At 43.2% G+C, this 27,787-nt stretch overlaps 1 long non-coding RNA gene across 2 annotated transcripts in view; it reads right to left on the reverse strand.

Annotated features, from left to right (window-relative positions):
* LOC308593215 overlaps positions 1-27,787 on the reverse strand; it is a 70,789-nt gene that overhangs the window by 35,371 nt on the left and 7,631 nt on the right. Inside the window, exons 2-3 of one of the 2 annotated variants that reach the window (XR_014010858.1) lie at positions 26,670-26,887; positions 12,156-13,082 (exon numbers count right to left, since the gene is read on the reverse strand). This is a non-coding gene — a long non-coding RNA (uncharacterized lncRNA). Of the gene's footprint in view, positions 1-12,155; positions 13,083-26,669; positions 26,888-27,787 lie in introns of those variants that run through there. The other variant, XR_014010857.1, reaches the window with a different exon arrangement.

Genomic DNA, 27,787 nt, shown 5'->3' on the forward strand with positions numbered 1-27,787 from the left:
ATTGCAGGGGGTTGGACTAAATGATCCTCAGGTCCCTTCCAACGCTACAGTTTGACGATTCTTTGATCCATGTCATGAGCCTCCTGGGGTCCTGTACTGGGGAGAAAGGGAGGATATAAATAAAATAAACAGTGCAAAAACATTTTTGTGAGGGTTGACATGCTGGTTTCCGGCTTGAATTAATGGTGGACATGACTGCTTGATATATCAGGGGGCAAAGAAGACCATAATATTTGTGATGCCTGTTCAGACATTGGACCACTGTAAGGAAGTGAGTACCTTTTCAACCAAGCACTAATTTTTCCAAGACCAAATGCCTAAGTGAAGTCCTTACAATGGATTTTGCCTGTGATGAGGTGCAGCTTTTTTCTAATATGTGCTAGGACACAGATGGGAAAAAGCAGTAGGTACACTCCCCTAAGTGCTATTGCAAACCTGGGCATTTACTAATTTTATACCCCAGCAACAATCACAACCTACCTTGCTAAAGTAGCCTTCGAGATGAGAGTGAAAAAGGTTAAAAGAAAAACTCAGCAACAACATCTGGGAAACCATCATTATTATCTACAACACTGCAGGAAAAATTCATTCCACAGAATAATGTTTGGATTCTTCCTTGCAATGAAACAAGTGATTACACTAAATTGTTTCCTAATATCATAGTCTTTGTGTAAATGAAATTCAGTGTTAGAATGTCACCTATCTGGGGGGGGGGGGAATGACTGTATGTTAGAGAAGCACTAAGGCTGAATCATATTTCTTGTCAGACACTCAAAAGCATTTTTATGTTCTTATGGAATTATATTATATCCAAAAGAAAATAAATAGGCAATTGTGTGCTGGAGAAAGATCTTGAACAACAAAGGGCGGGAGGAGACTGATGAGCTGTGTTCTGCCTATGTGTTTCCTAGATCCATCCCGCTGTCATGGGCTCCATACTAATAGGGAGCTTTTGTTCTGGGGAGAAAAAGAGGAGATAAGTGCAGTGGGCAAGTAGCAAGTGTGAGAGATGCAGTGGGGCACAGTAGTCATAATGTCAAACAGGAGTGATGAAACCAGGTTGTAACCCCCCCCCCCCTTGAAGCTCCAGTCAACACCCCCTACCAACCACTCGTAGGGGTGGTTATCTAGGCTGTTGTCACTCAAGGTCCCTTCCAACTCTATGATTTTAAATGGTGAGAACCCTAGAGGAGAGAGTGACAGCAATTTCTCCCCTAACCAGAAACTTAGAAGGGGTCAAAATAAAAAAATTCCTTCCAGTAGCACCTTAAAGACCAACTAAGTTAGTTCTTGGTATGAGCTTTCGTGTGCATGCACACTTCTTCAGATACAAGGGGTGTAACAGGAGGAGACAAACAAGAATGGTGGGGATCGCTGCAATGTTCCCCCATAAGTACCTCTCAAAAAGGTTGGGGTACCGGTCTGCTTTTGAGGTGAGGAGCAAACCTACAGGGTTCCCTAATCTGAGGTCACACACACAAACACATTGCTAGTAGCTTGAGAAGAATTACCTCAGGTGACTAGAGAGGTATGAGTCGTTATTTCTGTCATCTGAGATATTTAAGGGCTAGCTGACCAAAGATTATGGTTGGCCAAGCCTAAAACAAAGTTCAGTATGGTTGGCCTTTATTCTCATTAAGATTTCTTTTGGTCCTAGACAGCGCTGCCTGTAATGGCCTCAGAAGGGGTCTATTTGTTTTGTATGCTTGCTACGTTTAAGCCACATATCGCTGTAAGCCCAGTCATATGAGGTAACAGTGAAAATATCATCCTAGACTGGTGCACCTAGATTTCCTGAGGCATAGCTAAGCACTGTAAGCTCAAGAAAAAAACTTTCCGCAAGAGAATCAGAGCAGAAGCATCTCATGCAGAAACTTCCCCTTTCCAAGATGGGATTTAAAATGCAATTTCTGTTTTGCTTCAATCAGCAAGCAATAAAATAGAATTACTGAACCCGCCAAAACAGATCAATGGCCTAACCTTATTTAATAAACTATGTGAGCCTTTAAAGTCCCAAACATCTACTGCTGTATACATGCACAACTTGCATTCCTAAATGTTAACAGTCCAGCAGACCAATTGTACAGATGATTTAGTCATTATGAATAAACATGGCTTTCTGATCCATTTTGAGTCAGTGAGATTAGGGTATGTTCAGACTCCTGCAGATCACTAAGAACCCCAGGGAAATAGCATTCATATTTTTAAGCCTTGTATGTTCGACAACGACAACAAAATCCATAATTAACTCCCCTCCCCACCCAAAAAAAATGAAGAAAGGCCAAGCGGAGCTCTTTTATTTGTATCTGACTGTAAAACTAAGTAGGAACGAGTGGCTGCAGTTATTCTTCTGTACCTAGATGCATAATTCTTGAGACTAAACTCAGCAAAGAGGCTCTTAAGCTACTGTAAATTTCAATGGTAGAGCAGGTACTCTGCATGTATAGAGATACAGACTCAGTTCACCCCATCTCAGCTTGCAGAGTGGTTCTCTCCCCCCCCCCTTTTTTTTAAGCATCTTTACTGGAAAACTTGGAAGGTGACCACTAGTTGAGATACAAACAATACAGAACTAGATTGATCTGATTCAGCCCCATACTACATCACATTATTGCTGCCACAAAACTGCCCTTGTCCTGTGACTGCTTTGGGTCTCAAAGATGCTTCAGATTATGTGAATATCTAAAATTACCTGGATATTTTCCACACCAGTGTGTCAGTGGTTCTGGTGGAAAGGGGAAGCTTCTGTGGAAAGTGCCCACGTAATCAAAGTAACCATACATTTTTGGTCTTATGAAAACCATCCACTGAATCTTGGCTTGGGCCTCAGCAAAGTATCTATTTGCCCTCTCCTGGACTCTTCCCACCTCTGTGCAGGAGACAACTGTGTGGTGGTTCTGCTAAGCAACCAGGCTGTTTGTTCACAGGAGTGTTACTCTCCAGTGATGAGTCCATGTTGGCCCCATCAGAACGATCCATATATTGCTAAAGAGAACATGTAAAGTTAGAGGCACTGGGAACATAGAAACATAAAATACAGTCTTATACTAAATCCGAGCATTGGCCCATCTACTTCAGTATTGTCCACACTGATTGACAGCAGCAGCCCTTTGGAACTTCACACAGGATTTTCTCCTAGCCCTACCTGGAAATGCCCAGGACTGGACCTGGGACCTTCTCCATGCAAAGCATATATTCTACCAGCAGAAACACATACTGGCTGCATTAACTTAACATGGAAGAAATATTATACTGATAATTGGAGTTGAAAAACTGCTTTATACCCAGATTCTAAATATTTAAATAGGTACATCCGCCTGCAACTCTGATGCAACATTGCTATGACACCATCGTTTTATGATGGCTTAATTGTTGACATTTGTTTGCTAAGCCCTCGTGTGTTGGAATAGCACATCTTAGGATCAGACAACTAGAAACATATTTTCATCCAGCACATCCAGCATATAAGTACCCAAGAGAGAAAGTGGTTGGGTCTGCCGCAGATCACATTGCAGCTGACTTCCTCAGTATGGAAATGTGCGCCTACTTTGCATTTTGTTTTCTCTTCTCCACATTGTCTTCCTGTTCTCTACCTATTCATTTCCAGCTATCAAATTCTTAAAACGGAGAGATACCATTTCCCTACAGAAATAAGGCTGGAGCTGCCATGAAGAGAATTATTCATAGCAGAGGGCTAGATTTCATCTACGGTTGTGTATGTATAAGCCACTATGGAAACTGGCTCATAAAATTATTGAATACTTTACTTCCTTACTTAACGAAGCAGTTCTTTGTAGCTACTTAGCATTTTTGCCTTTTAAATATTGACATCGTCTCCACCATCCTTTCATATATACAAGTGTAGCTATCTCATAATGTTCAGTTGATATAAATGTGGTGCCATTTGGCCATGAAGTTTTCCCCCTGCTTGGAATGGTCCTTTCTGTGCAGACCAGACCACCAACACCAGTTCTTTAATGTTAAATGGCTAGAAGATGAGCTGGACAAGCATATTGGCAGTGGCTCAACTCTCCAAAGGGGTATGGGAGAATGTGATGCTTATGAGCAACACCTAGATGAAAGTCTAGCAAGCTTGCATGTTGAGCATACTGCTTTATGGACAACTTACACCCACTGAGAGCGACACCTCAATGCCTTCTAAATGCACTGCATGAGGAAGATTTGGGGCATCACATGGTAGGACAGAGTCTCAAACAAAGATGTACACTGCCAAGTCCACATTCCCAGTATGTTTGCTCTTCTGTCTCAGTGACGTCTACTCTGGCTTGGTCACGTACACAGAATGGAAGGTGGCAGGATCCCCAAGGATTTGCGCCGTGGGGAGCTGGCTTCTGGCACCAGGCCTGTTGGCAGAGCAACTCTGAGTTACAAAGATGTCTGCAAACATGACATGAAGGCTGGCAACATTAACCCCGCCATATGGGAATTCCTCACAGATCATCACAGTACCTAGAGGTCAGGTTGTCTATCCACTGCAGTGACCAGAGCAGGAATGACCACTGAGAGGAGGGCAGAGGGAAGGAAATGCCATGGTGCACCAGTAACGGCAAAACCATACACCTTCATCTGCCCCAGCTGCAAAAAATATGTCTCTCCTGTGTCGGTCTGTACTGCCACAGCTGGCACTGTAACTCTCTGATAGTTTGACTTCCCCTCCAAAGGCACACTCAACCAAGACAGGCAGATGCCAACAACAACAGCAACAGAAGGTGATAACTTTTGAGAAACGTAGGACATTGTCTTGTACTGAGCCAGCCTGTTGATCTCTCTAGCATGATATTGTCTACACCATGGGTAGGGAACCTGTGGCTCTCCAGATAATGCTCAACTACAACTCCTATCACCCCTCATCATTGCCCATGCTGGCTGGGGCTGATGGGAGTTGGAATCCAACAACATCTGGAGGAGTACAGGTTCCCCATTCTGACAATAAGAGCTGTTTGACTGTGTAATGGTCTCTCTCAGGAGGTTGTGGGCTCTCCTTCATTGGAGGTTTCAAGCAGAGGTTGTTTGGCCATCTGTCATGGATGCTGTAGGTGAGATTCCTGCATTGCAAGGGGTTGGACTAGATGACCCTCAGGGTTCTGAAAAGAAGGTTTCATTTGTGACTATGCTAATTATGTGAGCTAGTCCACTTGATCTGCACATGTATGATTTGCACATATACTTTACAAAAAAAAGTACTTGGTGCGAGTTTAGTATTACCGTCATTCTTGCCCTAGCAGTTTTAAAAACCTTTGGCATTGTGACCCCATTTAACTTCCTGAGCACTCCTTGGGAGCTTTGAAATTTACTTTGAAAAGGCTGTTACTGAGTAAGCTGGCTAGGCTGACATTTTGTGGATCTTGCTCAAGACTCCAAATTATCCAAGCTTTGGTCCTGCCCAGCAACAGTATATTGCCCAGCAACAGTATATCCTTTCCCCTAAGTCAACTCAGTTTCAGGAATGTAAGATTCCTCACCCCTGGTTTAGACTGTTCCTTTATTTGATTATCTGTTAAAAGAAGCCTTTTCAAACAGCTATCTAGATGATAAATGGATATGGGTAGAATTTTGCTACACAGGTGATGTTTTTTTGTGAACAAAGAGGAGTTGCCTCCATCGCTGAGAGAGAGAAAAAATATCAGCACAGCTTTCTCAAAAAGATGACCTTCTTGATCAGGTAGCACTGCTTTCAGAGGCCTGCTGTCATTAATTCCAAGGAACACCTTGATTGGTTCCTCTGCCCTCTTTTTCTGGCCACTGCTTAGATTGCAAGCATCTGCCTCCAGCAAAGGAAGTGAATCTAAGACAATAAAATGCATACATTTTCCATTGAACTGCAGGGTTAAAAACATTAGCGTAAATGGTGGCTGAAAATCTGAGATTAAAGCATGAATCTCATTCCAGTTCACTTGTGACTCTGAGTGGGGGTGGAAATGAATTGAAGTCTCTAGACCACAGTGCCTTAATGCAATCATCCATACAGCAAATTACCTGGAATGATTAGATTGCTGAAGTGTACCCATGGGTCCTTACCCATTATGTATTGGGGTGCTGGAATCTCTGCTCTTTCAAAAGAGAAGCTAAAATTAGATGAGATATTACCATTCTGAAACAACCACTAGAAACCGTGATGTATCTCCTCCACTGTTCTCCTACTCTTTCCCTTTCTTCCTCTTCCTTATCCAGCCCCCCGAATAAAGCTCCGTGTCTGAAACCATTTTACTCATTCCTTGCACAGGAAAGAAAGTAAACACAGCTGTAAGGTTTTAATGGCTTGAAGATAAGTGTACATATTTTTCTTGTTTTTGGTATCACACGCTGTTGACTGAATTTCAAAGTGAGCAATAATAGCAGAACTGTGAGCAATTGTTCCGATGCAGGGCGCATATTAATACCCAGACAGAACCTACCAATGGTGAAACATTGCTATTGCCATCTTTCTAGGCAATGCAATCGCCACAAATTGCTAAATTGTTGAAGTACTGTACATTTCTGTTGAGGGAGAGATGGCAATTTCTGAGGTAACTGACCCACAACACAATTATGACTGCAGCAGGCCTGAAGCTTATTTGGACTTTGTAAGACAATGCAGCCAGCGCTTGAAATATAAAAATAAAGGGGAACACTGACTTCTGCTAAACCTGGGAAAAACCTATCTAAACAAACAGGGTGTTTGCTATGCATACACATTATCTTTCACTGCATTTTTTAGTTTAACTCAGACCCATTGCCAAAAGAATTGTACATGCCAATAAGAAGTTAGTATGTTTCCCAGCTGAAAGGTTTTAACCTTAGTTGGTTAATGCACCTTTTTGCAAATAGGGTGCCTTATATACCTTAATAAGTTCAGGCCAGAATCTTTAAAGTTTCTCCATGAAAACACGTATGTAGAGTTTGCATGTACATGACTTGGTTCCTCAAGATTTTATTGCTCAGTGCTGAGATGACTCACTGATACTTGAAGGGAAATTATATGAATGTTGTGTCCATGGTGCTCAATCTGTAATGGTTTACTTGCATCTCAAAATCATTTCCTGAAGATGCGGTCATGAGTGGATGTGTATGGCTTCAGGTCTGAGAAAGGTCTCGGCTCAGTGCCCCAGCACTTGACGACAACAGCAACATGCAGTTTTGAGACTTCATTTTAAACTTCTCTTGGTGCTTTGCAATGCCATTGGAAAAGATTTAAACAATGTGTCAAGGAAGTAGGGTTGTGCCAATGGAGATGGCTCGATGAAGGTCATAGTGTAATTAACCCACAGTGCATGAATGAATGGTTCTGGTTCTGCAAAATTTGTCTCCACCCTTTTCTGTGCCATGTTAGCAATTAGACTGATGTTGTTTTTCTGGTTCTGCTTGTTTACCTTGAGAAGCAGCCTGACTCGGGAACGTTAAGCAGCTGAAGAGTTTCCTAATGTGGAGATAACTACTGGGAGGAAATTCCATTGGCTTAATTTCTAGTTAGCAACTCTAATTATTACACAGATGTTAAATATTAAGACAGGCACAGGCAAAACCCTGATTCACCATGGGGTTCAGTAGACAGCATAGCAGACTGCAGCTGTACACACATTGCAGAAATTCCTCATTAGTCTTTCATTTACTGTATGTCTTTAGACACATCTCTTGGCCTCTGTTCAAGAGGAGGGCTGTGGCTGATGGTGGAACGCACTCCTTAGTGCAGCAGGGCTAGGAAAGACCTCTGGCTAATTCAGAGGTTGCCAAATAGAGCCCAGTCACATCTTGAAGGCACCTAACTCCCATCAGCCCCAAGTCAGCATGGCCAAAACTAAAGGTTGATGGAAGTTGTCCAAGAACATCTGGAGGGCATCATGACTGTTACCTCTGCCCCAGCTAGAGAGCTACTGCTGAAGTAGGTCATGCTGGACTGGATGGAACAATGGTCTGATTCAATATAGTTGCCCGCACTGTTTGCAAAATGCTATACAAAATGTGTCACAGAGCTGAGAATAAGAAAGGCCACTACTGTGACAAAGGGGAGGCTGGAACCAGGATTCTTAGAGATAATACCTGCTCTGAATTGACACTGATCCACTTTGGCTCCCAGTAAATTACTTCGCAGTTCTTCTGTATAATAGTAAATTAAGAGATGGTGAAGTATTAACTCTTCATACTTTAAAAAGGTGCAGAAATTAAAATAATGCTACATGTGTGCGATGGCAGAGCCTGAACAACCAGGAGAGGAAACAATATGGATATAGCAGCCCTTGCGTTTTCCTAGAATATTTACCTTCCAAAGATTAATTTAAATTAATTTAAATACTGTAGCTCTTTAGATTGTCCCACCTATTGCCAGACAAGGGTACGGCTTGCCTGCTGAGGTTCCTTCTGCTTCATCTTCATAAACCAACTTCCTTTCTGTAACATAATTTTGGAGGCTTTAAAAGCTAATCTGGTCTCTGGTGTCCAACTTTAAAACCGACATGCATCTGGTTGGTGATGGTTGCAGATGAGGGCAGGAGACAGGGAGAAAGTTGTGCTTCTTTCTATAGCAGGATAGGGCTTGATCTATTGGGGGTTGCTGCCACCTGCTGGAGAGCTGAAAATGTTGTGAACTGCTGACACTTCCGTGATCTACAGTTTCTGGGCTGGATCAGGCAATTTGGCCTATTGCAAACATGACCAATTATTTCGTGGAGAATGTAATATGCTAGAATAGCACCGGTACAAAATCGCTGTTTGTGCATGCAGCAAATTAGGTTTGCAACATATTACAATTTGCATACTTGCAACATTCCTATTTAATATATGAATTGGGATGTTGTATACGCTGCTATTAATTGCTGGACTCCAAAGGAAGAGCAGACTTTATCATGGACCCCCAGCCAGCACATAATGGTTAAAAGACCTTCATGTCATTTCATCACCAAAGATGTGCGCCTGTCCAGCTCATAATGTCCAGCTGGATTTTAAAGGCAGCACCAGGTTTCTGAGAGTAAATCTCAGATTATTACCAAGCTCTAGTGCCTCCACATTCATCATTAGTGCCTTCATTGTTGCAACAGCAGCACCAGTTGCTAGGGGCCTGGTACAGGGAGTTTTCACTGCATCACTTTTCCCAGCTTCGCCTAGTAAGACAGTACAGCTGTTTCTGGATCAGAATAGCTTGATTGCAATTGTCCATACATTCATAACCTCAAGCCTTCATTACTGTGATGCACTCTATGTGGGGCTACCCTTGAGGCTGTAACTAGGGCCCACTGCCACCAACACACACACACCCCTCCTTAGGTGGTATCCAGCCAACTTGCTCCTACAATACTGTATAAGGAACCCATCTACTCTGTCTTTCCACACATGCCCTGTGCTTCAGAGGGGTAGGGGAAACCCAGAATAGATTTCGGCATGCCTGGGGGCAGAGGCCAGTTCCATTGCACAATTGGGAACCTATGGGATCCGCAATGGCTGTCAATCTGCTACTGAACAAGGTTTGTTAACATATAAGGCCCTATACATTATCTCTTACATATCCAGTAGGTCACTGCCATCTGTGAGGGCATCTGTCCTTGGTCCCTACAATCTCAGGCAGATGCTCCACAGCAACTCGAAGCAGGGCTTTCTGTGTGACAGACCATGCTGAGACACAACAGGTTGCCACTATTTGTTGATCCCGGAAACAAATGAAGACATTTTTGTTTCGCCGTGTTTTTCTAGAAGGATTGGATATCTGACTTGGGTGTTTGTAATAGTAATAATAATAATAATAATAATAATAATAATAATAATAATAATAATAATAGACTCAAGCATCTTGGTTCCTAATTCCTGGAGCACTGTTTTAGCAGAGGGGCGTGTGTTGTTGTTGTTGTTGTCGTCGTCATTGTCATTGTTATTGTCGTCATCGTCATCATCATCATCATTCAACAAAACTTAGGTGCTGCTGCTTCCCGGTAAGCAAGAAGCCACACATACCCTGCTGTTCTCCTCTTCATGGTGCCGTTGTGTTTGGGGAGTAGAACCAGAGTGGTTAGAGAGAAATCAGCAAAATTGGCTTTTTCCCATTTTGGGGAATTAGTTTGGTTTGCAGAGCTCAATTTCAAATCAATCTGGGAAGGGGGGGGAATCACCAATTACTACTACTAAAGCATGTCCCCCTAAAAGGGATCAAAGGTTTGGCATGTACACTTTTGTACGTCTCGTGAGATGTGCACGTTGCATTTAATGTTATGTTCTGTTGTGTCTACGACAGTAATACCTATGCTAATTTTCGAAGATACAGAAGCCGGGCCTTCCAGCTCCCATCAGCCGGCATGGCCAATGGTCAGAAATTATGGAAATTGTAGTCCAAGTCTGAAAACTTTCCCATCCCTGTCTCCAACTGTGGCCACTACCCTTATTTTACTTACTCCAAAACAAAAGAGGCCAAGCCCTCGTATGTTTAGCATACCTGGGTGTGTTGCAAGGAGCAAGATTTGCTATCTGAGTTGCCCAGTTAATGCTTACTAACATGTTTGGGGGTGCGAGCTTATGCCAAAAAAATAGATAAGAATGTAGCTTGTAGATTATTTGGTTAGAATTAGGGGGGATTTATGTTGGCTTGAATCAGCTCCCGATTTTATGTACATTCCTTCTATAGCCCCCATCTTTCTAAAGTTAACGGTCACAGCACAACCCATGATGGGTGTCCAATTGAATTATTTCATCTCAATGCCAATACAAAGTTCTTTGAGGAGGGAACTATCAGATTAGTTGGAATCTGATAATCTTAGGAATTCACTGAATCATAGGAATTTATTGAGTTAAGTCCTCTCAAATGTAATATTTTGTATTTTGTAACCCCATAGATATGTAGAATCTAATGTTTTCCAGCTCCGTTGCTGTTTTCAAAACTATGGATATTTGAACCAAATGCATGTTTTACATTGATTTTAAATGTAATAACATTGGATCAGAATGCGGCAAAAGGGCCAGATAAGGATGTGGAAGATAAAACATTGATGACTATTGGCATAAGTGGACCAAGCATATGTGTCTTTGTGCTGACTGTTCCTCTACGGCAGCTATCATCACACTGTTGCCTTCCAGGTGGTTTGGTCTACAACTCCCAACAGCCCAGCCAGCATATGCTGGCAGAGGCTGATGGGAGTTGAAGTCCAAAACATCTGGAAGGCACCAGGTTGGTGGTGGTTACTTTCCCACTTGGTAATTATGGCCACTGCTGTCTTTGGAATTCACATGGAATCTTGCATTCACCCCAGAGTTGCAAGGTGAGCCATATAGCTATCAGAATTAGCATAGAACATCTTGCTGGCAGCAAAATATCTTGCTGTGGACAAGCCCTGCTCACCCAAACTGGCCAGACAAGGCTATAAAAGGCTGCCTGTTGGAACTAGGATCATGCCTGAGCAACAAAGCATTCCTGGTTCTGCTGTGTTTCCATGAATTCCTCAGCCTGAACCCCCTTGGCTTGGTCACTCGGCTGCCAGCTCACCTTTAACAGCTTCTTAACAATTTAAGCAAATATAGAAGTACAGGCAAGCCCTGTGTTGAGAAGCATTAAAGCAGGCATAGGCAACCTGATACCCTACAGATGTTGATACCCTGGTACTCCCATCACTTGTCACCATTGGCCATGCTAGCTGGGACTGGGGATAGTTGTAAGCCCCCCTGCTGTAGAGATGGGAACATTTCTTGCTGTTTCTCTGAAACATCTGCCAGTGGAGCTTGTCATTCAAGAAACAAAATCCATCAAACTTCCTAACTGCTCCTCCTCTGCTTCCCAACCAGCATACTGCCTCTGTTACATCCCACTATTAGTCTACCACTATTCCCTATTTCCTTTGGAATCAAAGATCTTGGTATGTACAGTGGACGCTCGGGTTGCGAACGTGATCCATCCGGGATGCACGTTCACAACCCGCAGTGTCCACAACCTGAAGCAGCACGTCTGCGCATGCGCAGGTTGCAATTCAGTGCTTCTGCGCATGCGCAACCACTGAAACCTGGAAGTGTCCTGTTCCGGTACTTTCGAGTTTTGGCGGTCCGCAACCCAAAAAAACGCAACCTGAAGTGTCTATAACCCGAGGTATGACTGTAATTGGTATGTAATCCACATGACAGGTTGAATTTTATTCATTTCCAGGAAGATAGCCATATTAGGCAGTGTACACATTACCAGCTTAAAATGTAGTTAGGTCATTCTTTTTGCAGTTCAGATCCTAAGTGGTTTGGAGGAAAATGCATCAAAACACAGTATTTCATGAGAAGCGTCAGGATAGGGACAGGATAGAGACAGACTGGCTAATGCCGTGTGTTTACTGCTTCCCAAACCAGTGGTGGAAACTCACTCTATGCAGAGTAAGCAGGAGTGTGTACACAGCCTTAGGATGTTGTAGCAAAAACTAAGTACTTTGTAGTACCTTAAACACTAGAAAAATTGTCATGGCATAAGATTTCATGGATCACAGTCCATTTTATCAGATACATCTGGTGAAGTGAACTATGGTCTACGAAAGCTTATGTCATAATATGTTTTCTCATCTTTAAGGTGCGAAAGACTCCTTGATATTACTTCTGTCACAATTGTACATTTTTAAGTGCTGTATATTCAGCTATTCGCAGTAAGAGATTCACTTCATAGTAAAATGAACTCATTTTTTTAAGAAGCACATATATTTAATGCGTCCTTACAAGGCAGGCAGGCATTTGTCCTGCTGCAACTTTAGATTTAACGCAGATTTCTGCTCCCCGCCCCTTTCCACAGCTATGCTAATCTGGATGGAAGTTATAGCGCTGGAACCATTTGAGTAATCCTGTTTATTCTGAATATTTCACAGGTAACTAAAATCATTTCTGGTTGATTTTATGGCTTCGTTTAAAAAAAACCACACATTTAAATGGACTTCTTGTTGCAGGATATATATAAAACCATTGTGCCCTCTCATATTTGAATCCCTAGCTGGAGCCTTCCCTCACTTAGGGACAAACCTAATAAAGGCAATTAAAGAGGGAAACCGCAGGGAGGCCGAGCTTGCCACTCTGGTTACAATGGCATTCCTGCTGCTTGGACAACAGGCACACAGCAAACAAGGAACCGCTCCATAAAGACAAGGAACCTGCAAAAATAATGAGTTTTAAATTATCATAGAAGCTCTTTAAACAAAGCACAAAAAAACCACCCCTGGAGGGAGGAGATATATAAAAATTCAGCTATGGGAGACAGGAAGCAGCATCTATAAACCAATCCCTCTCTGCCTACCACACACACACAAAAATGATCCCCACCACTCTAGGAAAGGTATTATAGAACGCAGGTTGTTTGCTGCCTGGCTGTCAATGAAAATGTATTGCCGCTCCAATCCCACTGCGTCTCACGCCCCCCCTCCTTTTTTTCAAAATTAAAATGCTTTGTCTGGGGACAGTTGTTGACTGATAAGGAGGGACTGCCTGGATTTCAGTGTGACATTATTTCCTTGCAAAAGCATGGCAAAATTAATTTGGCTAAAGGGAAGGCAGCACCGATGCAAAATTGAAATGGAATGAATTAAAAGAGGCTTTCTTCTGAAAGCAGGCTGAGATGGCTTACCCCCTTCCCCCACCCACCCCTCTTCTGTTGTATCTCTACCTGTATTACCCTACAGTTACAGGGAATGAAATATGTGTTTTTCAGAGCACTCCCGTCTGTTTTCAGATTCAAATGACTGAGAAGTAATGCAGTTGGGGGCATTAGGAGAAAGACTCTATGCATGTTTTGATTGAACATTTCACATTCACTATCCTGTTTTTAAAGAGTTTTATATGAGTTGAGTGAATATCAGCCAATACAAGATTTGTATGGAAATGGACCAATAGCCACTCCCTTTGCTGTCATTTGTGCAAAATGCCTAGGGATTGAATGGAACAGAATGCCTGCTGTATATAAAAATACTCATTTTACAATCTAATGAGATGGGACCTTTCTGGCCACCTGGAATAAGAAAGCAAACCATAAACAAAACCATTTCCCCTCTATTACATCTGACACAGGGCCTCATAGATCTAGATTTGGATGTTATTTTTTCAGCATATTTAGCTCTTGTTTTATTTCACTGAATCACAATAACCCTTGTTTGAAATATTCTTCACATTTAAACAGTTCCCTAAATATATATTGGAACCGAGATGTATTCTCATCATCCCTAAGTCAAAAACTACAAACTGGCAAAAAGAGCTAGGTTAAGACAACCATTCACTTCACTATTCTAAAACAGAGTGATTCTTTCCAATCAGGTGAGTGGTTCTTGGCTGTTGCTGTTTCTTTTTAAAAAAAGAAAATATGCATATGGTGCCCATTTTAATAATTAACATTCAGCGTGGTGTTTGCCCATTCAGGAACAGCGCTGAGATAAATGGCGACTGTGGTCCAAATTTAACTGCTCTAATAAATGGTTGCTTTTATGCAACTACTGTGCTTCTGTGTGGGCCTCATTATCTTGACCTATATTTTTGCAACCTTTTAATGTAGTGCTTTATATTTTATCATTTTGTTCCCATATTCTGTGTGGTACTTTAAAGAGAGCTCGAGGTTGCATCCAATGCAGTACTAAGTTCAAGACCCTTAGCTCTATGTCTTCTTCCACTGGCAAAATGTTTTGCGCCAGCAAAAATTTGTTGCACAAGAAGATGCACATCTCCCATAGGTGAAATGCGGAGGTGAACCTCTCCAGCGAATCTTAATTCTTGGGCAGGAATATATGGGTCTCAAGCATCAAGGTCTCAAACTGTTCAGGGGTCTTAATGTCATCACTATTCAGGAAAGACTGCACCACTGCCTTTTTCAAGCCAATAGGAACCAGGAAAAGGATTGGGAGGACATGTGGCTTGACTGTTTCAGTTTGCAACAACTGAAACTGATCCAAAGAAGAAACTTGACTAGACTGTGTGCTGGACACCTTCCCAGATGAGATACTGTGGCATCAAGATTTGAGTAGAACCTCAAAGTCTTTCAAGAAGAAGAAGAAGAAGAAGAAGAAGAAGAAGAAGAAGAAGAAGAAGAAGAAGAAGAAGAAGAAGAAATAGGTGACACAGCAGGTAAGCAAAGGTTTCCAAACAACTTCCTTCCAAACATGCTTCCATTGTGCTCTTTACCTGCCACATAGTAAGCACAATGTTATCGTCTTGCTTGTGCTTGACCACATTCATTGTGTGACTTGGCCTATTTGCACTCCAGCCATCATCTGAGCTGCTTAATTGCCTGTAGACCGTCTGAGAACCAGGGAGCCTTATAGGCTCTGCAGCACTGGAGGGGGTACCAGGGAGAATTTGAGTCAATCACCCTCCCTACTCTCGTCATTCCATAGTGAGACCAAAGCCTTGACAGAATCTGTCAACCAGAAAGTTCCCCCAGAGTATTCAGCAATCCATTGGATCCCATAGGTGCCCCTGGGGGGCAGACAACTTAATTTGTCTCCCACCCTTCAGGGAAGGATTTCCACTGTCAATCCAAACCCAAGAAGGAAAGAGTTTGTGCTTAACAATACCTCATTTCCCCAGTGGCAGAAAACAAATGTCATGTGCTGATGGCATCCTCATGGCAGCCATAAAGTCCCAAGCAGGCCCTTCCTGACATAGACATTGAAGTCTCCCAAAACAATAGTCCTGAGGTTCTCCAACACAAGCTCAGAAACCACCCCAGCCAGGGAATTTGGTGGTTAGCAGGGTGGAAAACGCTATGCCCCAGCAGGATCCTTGCTGTCTCTGTGGCCCAAGACCAGGTATGAACCCTAAAGTTGGTGCCTAAGTAGACAGATCTCTTTGCAAAGGCGATGGATTCATTTTGCTGCACTATTTCCAACATAACTGTCTGATTTCAAGTAATTTAGATACACGTGCCAAGATAGTCAAATGATGTCACTTGAAACATCTGCATATTCTTTGTAAAATCCTTATCTAATCTAATCTATCTATCTATCTATCTATCTATCTATCTATCTATCATCTATCATCTATCTGCATGTAGTACTCCAGTAAAGACATGTTTCTGTGATGTAGTATTTTGGTGGCAGTAATTGAAGCCTTTATTAGAGAGCTCCTATCTATCAGCCTTCACCCCTGTCGAAAATGCAGGAAGCCTAATGCGGGGGTGCAACCTTGGAGAGCATAATGCAGGGTGGTTCTGTAACCCTGTAAGAAAAGACGATATTGCAGCCACTCTCACTCAGCCTGTTCCTATTCTGCCATATGCAGATGTTAGCAGCAGATTGTTACATTACATTAATGGCAGGGTTATAGTACATTTCTCACTCTTCCTGCTTCACCTCATTACTCCCTGTGATATGGGCATAATATTATTCAGACTTGTCTCTCACCCATCTGAAACATGGCATCTATACTACTTGAAAGCATCTACAGGGTGTGTGAATACACACACACACACACACACAGAATGTGTGCGCGTGTGCCCCAAGACTTGAGCGAAAGAGTATAAACTTCTCTCTTTCTTTCTTTCTACCTTCTTTGGGGTCTGCTGCTTCCAAATCACTGCAGTATCAAATTCCTGGATTTATCCATTGTCTCCTATGAAGAGGTGACATTGTTACCAATCTAATGAGAGAAAGTCAGAGCATCAAAAAGAACCAGGGAAGCTGGACTGCAGACAAAGGAATCGTCATTCTAATAGCTTATGTTTGCTGCCACACATACAGATGTTCAGTCCTAAATCTACCCACGTGAATGCGATTTCTTAGCCTACTCTGCCACCACGAGGCCACAGTACAAAGCGCATGAAGAAATCGGGAAATATTTGGTGGGTGGGTTTTCCCCATATTGACATATTCTGAATCTTGGACACATCTGGAAACAGGGTAAATAATGAAGGTGCAAAAAATAGGATCTATGCATATACATAACTGTAATAAATAAATGTAAATAAAACAGATTTGGGGATTGGATTCCCAAATCAATTTTCCCAAAGACTCCATTCAGGCATAACATGGCCAGCTGAGATTTATTTATTTATTTATTTACATTTTTGCAGCACTTTTCAATGTATCAAAGTGCCGAATTACAAAACCTCTCTTACGCATCCTCACAGAATCCTCTTCAGTAGATTTAGTGTTGCATGAAACCCACTGAAGAAATGCTATTATTAATTCTGTTTCTCTGTCCCACTGAGAATCTATGGGATGGATTAACAACCAATTGGTTCCATGGGAATGTCTGTTCTGCACTGCTTTTTCATTTTCACCCTCCAAATTAAAAAAGCTGATTATTTGTGCATGCATTTTTGCCCACAATGAATTAAGGACTCTGAAATCTTAAAGTTGCAATTATGGGCTGCCTATTAATTTGGAAGGAAGCCAAACTGAAATCATGTACATTCACTGTCAAGTAAACATGGCAGCAATGAGAAGTTGAATAGGATTTGCCACAAAAGGTCTTCAAGAAAATTATTGTAGGAGGTTTGACAAGGAATTATGAAACAATAGTGAGATTGAAGCTCTCCATGGCGAGTGTGGAAAGTGTGCTTGTTGATGCCTACCCATCTCTATTATTATTATTATTATTATTATTATTATTATTTAAATTTGTATACCGTCCCCTACACCCATAGATCTCAGGGCAGTTCCCCAAATAAAATTACAACATAAAAACCCTACAAAATACATAATAGAATTAAAAACAAAGACTACTCTGAAGGACAGCATGCTCCCACATAAAATCTGTTGGATTATTGAGATTTTCAACTGAGGCCTTACTCTGAGTATCCTTGTAGAATTGAGGTACAGTGGTACCTCAGGTTACATACGCTTCAGGTTACAGACTCCACTAACCCAGAAATAGTACCTCGGGTTAAGAACTTTGCTTCAGGATGAGAACAGAAATCGTACTCTGGTGGCGCGGCGGCAGCAGGAGGCCCTATTAGCTAAAGTGGTGCTTCAGGTAAAGAACTGTTTCAGGTTAAGAACGGACCTCAGGAATGAATTAAGTACTTAACCCGAAGTACCACTGTAGTACCTTACAGGCAGAAACAAACCTAGGTTCCCTTGCACCATGGGCTAGGAGCTAACAGTACCGACAGCCAACTGGGGAGGAGACCTCACAGCGCTGGTGCAAGGAGCCAGAATAGAAAGACACCATTTTTGCTCCCCACACCAGGCCTGGGCCCTTAGCAGGGGTCAATCCCTAGGTACACCCCTGCTTACAGGGATGGGACCTTCTAATTCTGGCACTCCATTTGTGAAACTTCCTTTTCCAGCCATTAAAAACCTACTTTACAAAATTAAGCAACCATTGAACAATGCAAAATAATGATACCTAGTCTTCTAAAAGGTGGCTAATAACTCTGGAGACCAGAAGCCTAAGTGGTCTCTTGCTGTTACCTGTTGACTTCATCTGTGCTCCTCTAAGCCTTTTCGACAAAGTGGAAAGAAACTTCTGGATTTGTATCTGTCTGCTAAATCATTGGTTTAAAAACCTTGCCTAACTCCCAGCAAAATCCCAATACAGTGGTACCTTGGGTTAAGAACTTAATTCGCTCTGGAAGTCCGTTCTTAACCTGAAACTGTTCTTAACCTGAGGTACCACTTTAGCTAATTGGCCAACCACTGCTGCCGCAGCGCCGCCACTATGCGATTTCTACTCTCACCCTGAAGCAAAGTTCTTAACCCGAGGTACTATTTCTGGGTTAGCGGAGTCTGTAAGCAACTGTAACCCCTGAAGTATCTGTAACCTGAGGTACCACTGTATATAAAACAGGACGTTTTGCTGCTTTGGGCAACACAGAAAATGCTGCAACTCCCCACTGCCAATGACACCTCTGCCTCCCCACCCAGTCAATGATGTCAAGAAAAAGGCTGAAATGAAGGCTGGGGAGGAAGAGTCGGCATCGGGAAGAAGAAGAAGAAGAAGAGGAGGAGGAGGAGTTTGGACTTGATACCCCGCCTTTCACTCCCCTTAAGGAGTCTCAAAGTGGCTAACAATCTCCTTTCCCTTCCTCCCCCACAACAAACCCTCTGTGAGTGAGTGAGGCTGAGAGACTTCAGAGAAGTGTGACTAGCCCAAGGTCACCCGGCAGCTGCATGTGGAGGAGCGGGGAAGCAAAGCCAGTTCACCAGATTACGAGTCCACCCCTCTTAACCGCTACACCACACTGGCTCTCTCGGGAGAGGAGTTGGCAGCATTGGCAGGGGGAACAGGCAGCATTGGTGGGCATTGACAGAGGAGGAGTTAGCAGTGGCGGGGGCAAAAGGGAAGTCAGTGGTGGCAGAGGGGAAGGTGCAGGGTGGCGAACAACTAGCTTCCCCTGGACCCAGATCTGCTTCTCCCCCCAGCTGTACCATACTTGCTGCCCTGAGGCAGCTGCCTCACTGAGCCTGATGTAAAACATTGAGAGAAGATGCACACATCCATTTTTATGCCTAGAATATGCATCTGTGAAACAAAACCTTGCAATAAAAAGGGCCTTGAATGTGGTTGAATAAGCATTGCAATTGAGTGAAGGAGTAATTCATGCAATTGAGGACACAAAGAACAAAATACCAAGCGTGCTAAACTGTCCCTCCCTGATACCTCTGTGACAGAAAGGAGAAGGAAGACAAGCTTCTGCTGAACTGTGAAATCATGCTAGTGAGAAAGGCTGCAATCCTAGCCCCACTTAAGAGGGAGTAAGCCTCATTGCATCAAATGGGACTTGTTTCTGAGTAGACATGGCTAGAATTGCAGCCGTAGATGGCTTTCTGATGGGCCATCAGCCACTTCATTAACTTTGTCTTTAAGGTGCCTCAAGACTGTTGTTTCTGCTGCAAAAGACTAACAGTGCTACCCAATTGGAAATTCATTAACTTTGAAAAGTAACACACAGGTAAGGTAATTGATTTGCTAATGTCTGTTGGTGACTGAGGTTTGCATGTCTACTGTGCACTATAATATACGTAAAAACCCATATATTTCCACATCAGTGAAGGACGCAAGGGAAGAAAGATGTGCTCAAAATAAACCAATTGCAGAGGAATGGGAAACACCAGGTGAAAGCATGGATGATTGCCAGAATGGGCACATTTGTAGGTATATCCTGAACATGAACACAGGCTGCAGTCTTTCGTAGACTGTTGCCAAGCAAGCAGGGGCTGGGAGTCTATTTATTATTTGTCTTTGCCCTATTTAAATGTATACAGCACTTTAGATTTTGTAAACTACTTTGAATTTTATTACAATCAAGTGGTATATAAACCTTAAAGGTAAAGGGACCCCTGACCATTAGGTCCAGTCGTGACCGACTCTGGGGTTGTGGCGCTCATCTTGCTCTATTGGCCGAGGGAGCCGGTGTACAGCTTCCGGGTCATGTGGCCAGCATGACTAAGCCACTTCTGGCGAACCAGAGCAGTGAATGGAAACGCCATTTACCTTCCCGCCGGAGCGGTACCTATTTATCTACTTGCACTTTGACGTGCTTTCGAACTGCTAGGTTGGCAGGAGCAGGGACTGAGCAACGGGAGCTCACCCTATCGCAGGGATTTGAACCGCCGACCTTCTGATCGGCAAGTCCTAGGCTCTGTGGTTTAACCCACAGCACCACCTGCGTCCCTTAAACCTTACGAAATAAATAAATAGCAGCATAAGCAAAATGGGTGTTTTCTTTCTGCAAAGAGCTTCCAGTCTCCATTTCAGCCATGGGCAGAGGCCACAGAGAGAGAAGGATCAGGTGATTCCTGGGGACAAATGAGGTTCTGAGTACATTATGTCAGTTTGCTAAGGCTGCAATTCTAAGCATGCATACCTAGGAGTAAGCCCCACTAAACTCAGCTGGATTGACTTTGGACTAGCTATGTGCATGATTGTACCCTACGGCAGTGTTTCCCAACCGGTGTTCCGCGGCACACTACTGTGCCGTGAGACATCGGCTGGTGTGCCGTGGGAGGGAGGCGGGCGAGAGGCGGCGGCGGCGAGGATCCGGCGGGGGTGGGGGGAGCGGGGGCCGTCGCGCGCAACCGAACTCACTTGGCGCGCTGCCGGCTTGTCCTCCTTCAACCCGGGTCGGGCCAGGCCTGCTCATGTCCCCGGATCCCCTAGCAGCAGCCGCACGCTCTCCAAAAGCGCAACGCTGCGCGCAACCGCTCGGCCAGCTGGTGCTCTGCGACTCCGCCCTTTCCCCTCCCAGCGCCGGAGGGATCGCGCGACCGCAGCTGTTCCCTTTCGCAGCGCGCGGGAAACAATTCCAGGCCGATTGCCTTGTGCCGAAAAGCACCGCCTCTCCTTCCAGCTCAGGCCCGGGCCGCCGGCTCACCGATTGACGTCACGGGGGCGGGGCTTTAATGGTGGTGTGCCGCGAGATTTTTTTCCGGTAAACAGGTGTGCCGTTGCCCAAAAACGTTTGGGAAACACTGCCCTACGGGACTGTGCAAGCAGACATTCCTGTGGGTAGGCCAGGTCTGCTCACACTTGGACATCCAGCAGCACTGGAACCATACCCTCCAACATTTCTCCGATGAAAATAGGGATGCCTATATATAGGGACGCGGGTGGCGCTGTGGGTTAAACCACTGAGCCTTGGGCTTGCTGATCAGAAGGTCGGCGGTTTGAATCCCCGTGATGGGGTGAGCTCCTGTTGTTTGGTCCCTGCTCCTGCCAACCTAGCAGTTTGAAAGCACGTCAAAGTGCAAGTAGATAAATAGGTACCACGCCGGAGGGAAGGTAAACTGGCTTACTAAGCATTACTGGCTTAGTAATGCTGGCCGCCAGGTCCCTCGGCCAATAAAGCGAGATGAGCGTCGCAACCCCAGAGTCGGCTACAACTGGACCTAATGGTCAGGGGTCCCTTTACCTTTACCTTTATGCATATATATATATTTCCTCAGCCATCTAACTAGGTTCCCCCAGCCACTCTGGGTGACTTCCAACACATATAAAAACATAATAAAACATTAAACATTAAAATTTCCCTATACAGCGGAACCTTGGTTTTCGAGCATCTCGGTAGCACAACGTTTCGGAACCCGAACACCGAAAACCCAAAAGTAATTGCTTCCATATTTGAACATGCCTCAGAAGTCAAACGGCTTCCAAGGCGTGTGTTTTTTAATTTTCGCAATGAAGAGACTTCCGGGGAGGCGCCTCCGGCAATGTCTGGATTCCTCTGATCGGGAAGAATCAGCTCTGTGGAAATCTGGGTCTGGCTGCCACGGCGAAGGCGGAGACCCGTTAAAAATCACAGGCGGGAGAAGCCTGTGAGCGTGGGATTCGGTGGGCACCTTTTATGCCTCCCCCACTCGCGGGGAAACCCGGTTTTGGGGATCCGGAGCGACATAGGGTGAGCGGCGCGGTGCTTCGAATCATCTGCTTCTTCCATGGAGCAAAGCCGCATAGCTGTTGTCGGAGAGCGCTGACTTTTTCCTGTGGACAATTTGACTCTAAAGTAACTACCCGTGAGTAGAGCTTAATCGGGGAAATTGGATTTTTAAAACGTCTAATTTGTCATCAAAACGGGAAAGGTTCAATACAGGAAGTTTGCCTTCCCCTTTTGTAAATAGACTGAAGCAATTGAGGCTGCAAGCTGAAGTCTTGGAAAGCCTTTTGTAAAAGACTAAATTTCCATAAGTAAAGAATATAACCCCCCCCCTTGGAGGCAGGAGAAGGGGGGGAGTTGTGGACTGAGTTTGCCTGCGGAAGAGACCAAGAGAGGTAAAATACCGCCGCTCGGACCCTGGGAACGGGCTGCTAGTAGGTCCGACGTTTGGTGGGATGTTTATTGACAGCGTTTGGATCGTTCATTGACAGCTAGCATAAGAGAAGATACATTGTTTCTACTGTCTCCAGCAGTGAAAGTAACTGAAAATTGAAATTAGTTTTGGGTCGTTTGAACTGTGCCTATAAGAGGATATTATGTATCAATACAAATAGAAACTGTTTCCCTCTAGTGGAAGTTCTTGAAACTGGCGGCTACATAAGATCTGGGCTGGGAAATTTCCAGCGGTAAGATAAAACCCGTGAGACTGTGAGATTGACATTGAATCTATTGAGTGTTATGGCAGATGGGAAAGACGGAATGTCGCCAGAAGAGGACTTAGCGGTTGTATTAGTGAAAATAAATGACTCGCTGGAACAACTTCACAAGAAAATGGATGTGATAAATATGAAAATGGATGCTGCAAATATTAAAACTGACTTAATGGTAGAAAGTTTAAATAACCTGGGACAAAAGGTGAATACCAATATAGAAACCACCCAGAAATTGATACAGGAATCTATCCTGATACGGCAAACTGTGGATGAAGTTAAGGAGAAAACCCTTGCTGCTGAAGTTAAAGTAATTCAACTGGAGAGAGAGAGAGTCCCATCCATACAAGGACAACTTGATGAATTCAAGCTGATACTTGTTATGACTGAACTTAAAGAGAAACAGATGAAATTGAGGATCAGAGCCCTACCTGAGGAAAATGTGAATTTATTCAAGGGCAACTGTGAAGGACGTTGGCTTGAAGAGAAGGGGGATTTGGAAATAGGGTTAAATTGGAAGTTGTTATTGTTGGGCCGAGTTGCTGTGGTGGGGATGAGGGTTGCTGTGATGTTGGGGATGTTGCTTTTGTTTCAAACATTGCAAGCTATGGATGGGAGGGATTGTTTCAGGAGGTGTCAGAGGGACGTCTCTAGATTTGTTTGGCAGTGCAGGAAGCCTCGAGTAAAATTTAAGATATTAACGGATGCTAAAGAAGGTGGACTTGCCCTGCCAGAGCCCTAAGTTTTGTTGTGAATCATCTGCTTTTTGCTGGCTGAGAGAATCGGCAGAATCCGAGACCAGGGAGAAGAGCTGGTGGAAGAAGACTGGAAGTTTAAAGACTATTTATAGAAATATTGCAAAATTAATGAATGTTAGAACACAGTTGGAATGAAGTTATATGGCTTTAGCAGAAATGTTATAAGGAATTAAGTATAAATAGATTAATAGAGCATTAAAGGGAACAAAATAAGGTTAGAATGTGTTAAGATAATTATAGGATAGAAAACAGGGGAAGATGGAAAGGAATTGCTGAAATAATTAATTGATGTGGAATACAAAAAGGCAGGTGTGAGGAAGTCGTGTAAATAAGCGAACGAAAGATATGACATTGAAATTGTTTAATATGTTTTAAATGGTCTTTGTTTTGTTTTATTTGTCTTATGTGTTAGTTTTGTAGTGTTTTTGTATTGTATTGTGTTGTTTTTCATTTGTTTTTTCTTTTTGCTTCTTTGTTTGTAGTGTTTAAATTTAAATTTTTGGAAACTCAATAAATATTATTTTTTAAAAAAAATAATTTTCGCAATGAAAATTGCGAACAGCTCTTTGCGCCTCGGTTGTCAAACGTTTCGGAAGTCGAATGGTATTCCGGAACAGATTATGTTTGACAACAGAAGCCCCTTCAGATGTTTTCTAAAGGTTTCATAGTTACTTATCTCCTTGGCTGGTGGAGGGGGGGTTGTCACTTAACTCCATCTGCTCCAACATGTCTCTGATGAAAATAGGGACGCCCTACCATACCCTTCAACATTCCTCTGATGAAAACAGGGGCCTAAGGAAACACAGGACATTCTGGGATCAAATCAGAAACCGGGATAGCTTCTGTAAATCTGGGACTGTCCCTGGAAAAGAGGGACACTTGGAGGGTCTGTGGAACTTTGTCTCAGTCTGCTCACTAGTGGTCCAACTCATGTTCATGCCTTCTTGGTTACCAGGGCAACCTCAATGAGGTGGGCGATGGAAGACTCGATACCCCTGCCTCTGTGGGCAGGAATGTCTCTTAGTGAACGACTTGGGGTCTACCTGCCACTCATTCAGTAATCTTCTCCCAATTGTCCTCTCCCTTTGATGAATCCTGCCAGGACCTCCTTGTTTGTTCTCACTGAACCCATAACACAAACTGATGAAGAAATGTGATGAACTTAATTTGACATGTGAAAAATGAAATAAATTGGTAGAAACCAAGATTTATAAATATATTCATCCCTTCTAGAATAAGGAAGCTGACCAGTTTTGTACAAATCCCAAGGTTTAGATATGTATCAGGCTGGGCAGCCCTGTGCAAGTTCTGAAATCTTTTGCTTCTGTAACTAAAAAAAAAAATAAAAATCAGTAGGTAGGAGATTTTTGTGTTCATTCGTAATGCCATTATGTAAGAGACACATTCCTATTTTAAAGACCACCACATGAGGGCAGCCTTTGAATATATTCAAATAAAACGATGTAGCTTTTCAAGCTGTTTGTACGGCCTGAATTAATAAACTATTTCAAGGTGTTTTTACAACTTGATCTCTCAAGTTCAAATGAGAGGTTTAGAACAAGATGCAAAAATGACACACTGCAAAACTACCCCCCGCCTTAAGATATGGCAAGGAAGAAGTATTTCCCTTCTCCTGAATTAGGTTCCTGTAACTCAAGTTTGCATTAGGAATCTGCTGTTAGGATTTGAGATTGGATTATTATGTTTTTATTTAATTGTTTGATACCTTCAGGGAAGGAGTTGCATATTTTTCTATTACTTGTTGACCAGAGAACCCTAGGTGTTGAAGATGTAAGCTATAAATGTATTAAATAAAGAAAAGGTCAGAAAGAAGCAACGAGTGGATTAGAGGAAATTGGAACGAGTGCAATGCTTGCAAAGCTACTCAGGAGTCAAGATTAGCTCTCTGTCTGGAGCTGATAAACTGTCCTCAGTCTAAGTGGCTTTGCAGGTAGGGCTGGGAGTGGCTCATGGCTGAAACCCTGGAGAGATGCTGCCAGTCAGTGTTGACAATACTGGGCTAAATGGACCAATGGTCTGACTGGGCATGAGGCAGCTTTCTATATGAGAGATTGAGCCATTGCATTTGCCTTAAAAATGGATGCACTTTATATAAGTCATAGCTTTAATACAGTCTTATTACTGTATTTTTTGGTTTGTAGTTTTACCATAACTATAGTGTGGTGTTGAACTTGGATCAGTAAGTACTGCGCTTCATGTGCTAGACTTGGGCCAGAAAGGCCTAGGTACAAAATCAGTCACTGGGTGAACTTGTGCAAGCCAAGCCTACCTCAGAGGATTGCTGTGGGAGGGGAAATGGAATAAACCCATATATAGTGCTTTGGCTGCCTTGGAGGAGAAAAATTAACAACTAAATTATCAAATAATATCATTACTGTAGTGTAAATATCAGGACTCTGAAATGTTGCAAGGAGACGGAGGCTGCTTTTCTGCCTTTGATGGATGTATATTTTTCTGTACAAGAGGGAGGCTTAGGTTAAATTAATATACAGTGATACCTTGGTTCCTGAAAGTCTTAGTTGTCGAACAAATTGGCTCCTGAATGCCACAAACCCAGAAGTAAGTGTTCCAGTTTGCAAACATTTTTCAGAAGCTGAACGTCCAACGCGGCTTACGCGGCTTTCAGTTGAGTGCAGGAAGCTCCTGCAGCCAATCGGAAGCCACACCTTTGTTTCCAAATGGTTTTGGGAGTCAAGCGGACTCCTGGAATGGATTAAGTTCGAGAGCCAAGGTGCCACTGTATGTACATAAGTAGCAGTTGTTTCCAATAGATCACAGGTTATGTGGGGGAAAGGGAAGTCCACATACGGTGTACCAGGCCCAGGAAATCCTGTTGGCATCCTTGCATTATACCAGCTACTTTGTATTTCTGCGTTTTATATTTTCTCAATTCTATAGTGTATGAGCTAGTCCCTAGCTTTTCAGCCTTAAATATGACACTAATCCACTTACTAAGAGCATTTCTGTGTATCTTCAGTCCACCAGAGTCAGCACAACGGCACAAGAAGTCCAACTGGTTGCTTGGTATCGTAATATTTTTAGAAACACCAAGGAGGCCATAATCACACAAGCTGTGCTTTCCCCCAGGGAACTAAATCGTTGCACATCTCTTGCGTCACGAAGCACAGCCATTTTGAACATCAAAACGTCTTCCCTTAGCCCTGCAGTACCTGCAAAATAAAATGCTTCTTCAGCTACCCATCCTGTTTTTAAAGATATTATCAAAGCCTTACGTGCAACCCATCTCGTCAACTCTGCGTGACCCTAGTGACCTTTGCATCCAGGGCTGTATTTCCAAACCCCATCCCTCAGTTTTAATGAGGTTTGCCACAATGAACCAACAGCACAAAATATATATTCTAGCACAAATCCTTTATAACGGTACGCAGTGGAGCGACAAAGCGCCAGACAATATCAGGACTGTCTGGGCATTCATTATATTGTCAGTGTGCTTACAATAAACACATTGTGGGGAAAACAAGAGGGCAAAGAAAGAAGAGCTCTGAAATCCGTTTTAAAGGAAATGCCTGCGAAACATGATATAGTTTGGGCAGGGTCCTGCTGGACACATGGAAGGCGAAGCAAATGATAAACTTGGTCTGAAAGCAATCAAAGGTACCAGACAGGAGGAGGAAGAAAGCAAAGTCACTTGCAGTTCATAATTTTAACTGCCAAGTGCATCCTTCATAAACAGGCATCCTGGAAACCTGGACTCAAGCTGTTCAGGCCACCCTTTGCTTTCAAGGGTCCTCCTCAGCCACCGTTAGCCCTCCATCTCCAAAAAGAAGCCCGCATAGTTCAGGTGGAACCAGAAATGAAAAGGTAGACACACTTGCCCATTCCTGAGCGTAGCATCACTGTTATTACATTGCCACAATTCATTTCTGCAGAGCTTCTGGTACACCATGAACCTTAGAAGAGTTATCTATCTCATCATCAGTGATGGTAGGTAGTTGTGTAACCAAAAGTGTCAGGGTATTACAGACCTGATGGGTTTCAATGGAATTTACATGCATCATAAATAGGTGCAGAACACCATTTTGTCAGAAGATTTGCGACACAAGATCAAA

The sequence above is a fragment of the Podarcis bocagei genome (genome assembly GCF_964188305.1).
Source record: "Podarcis bocagei genome assembly, chromosome: 8".
Taxonomy (NCBI): domain Eukaryota; kingdom Metazoa; phylum Chordata; class Lepidosauria; order Squamata; family Lacertidae; genus Podarcis; species Podarcis bocagei.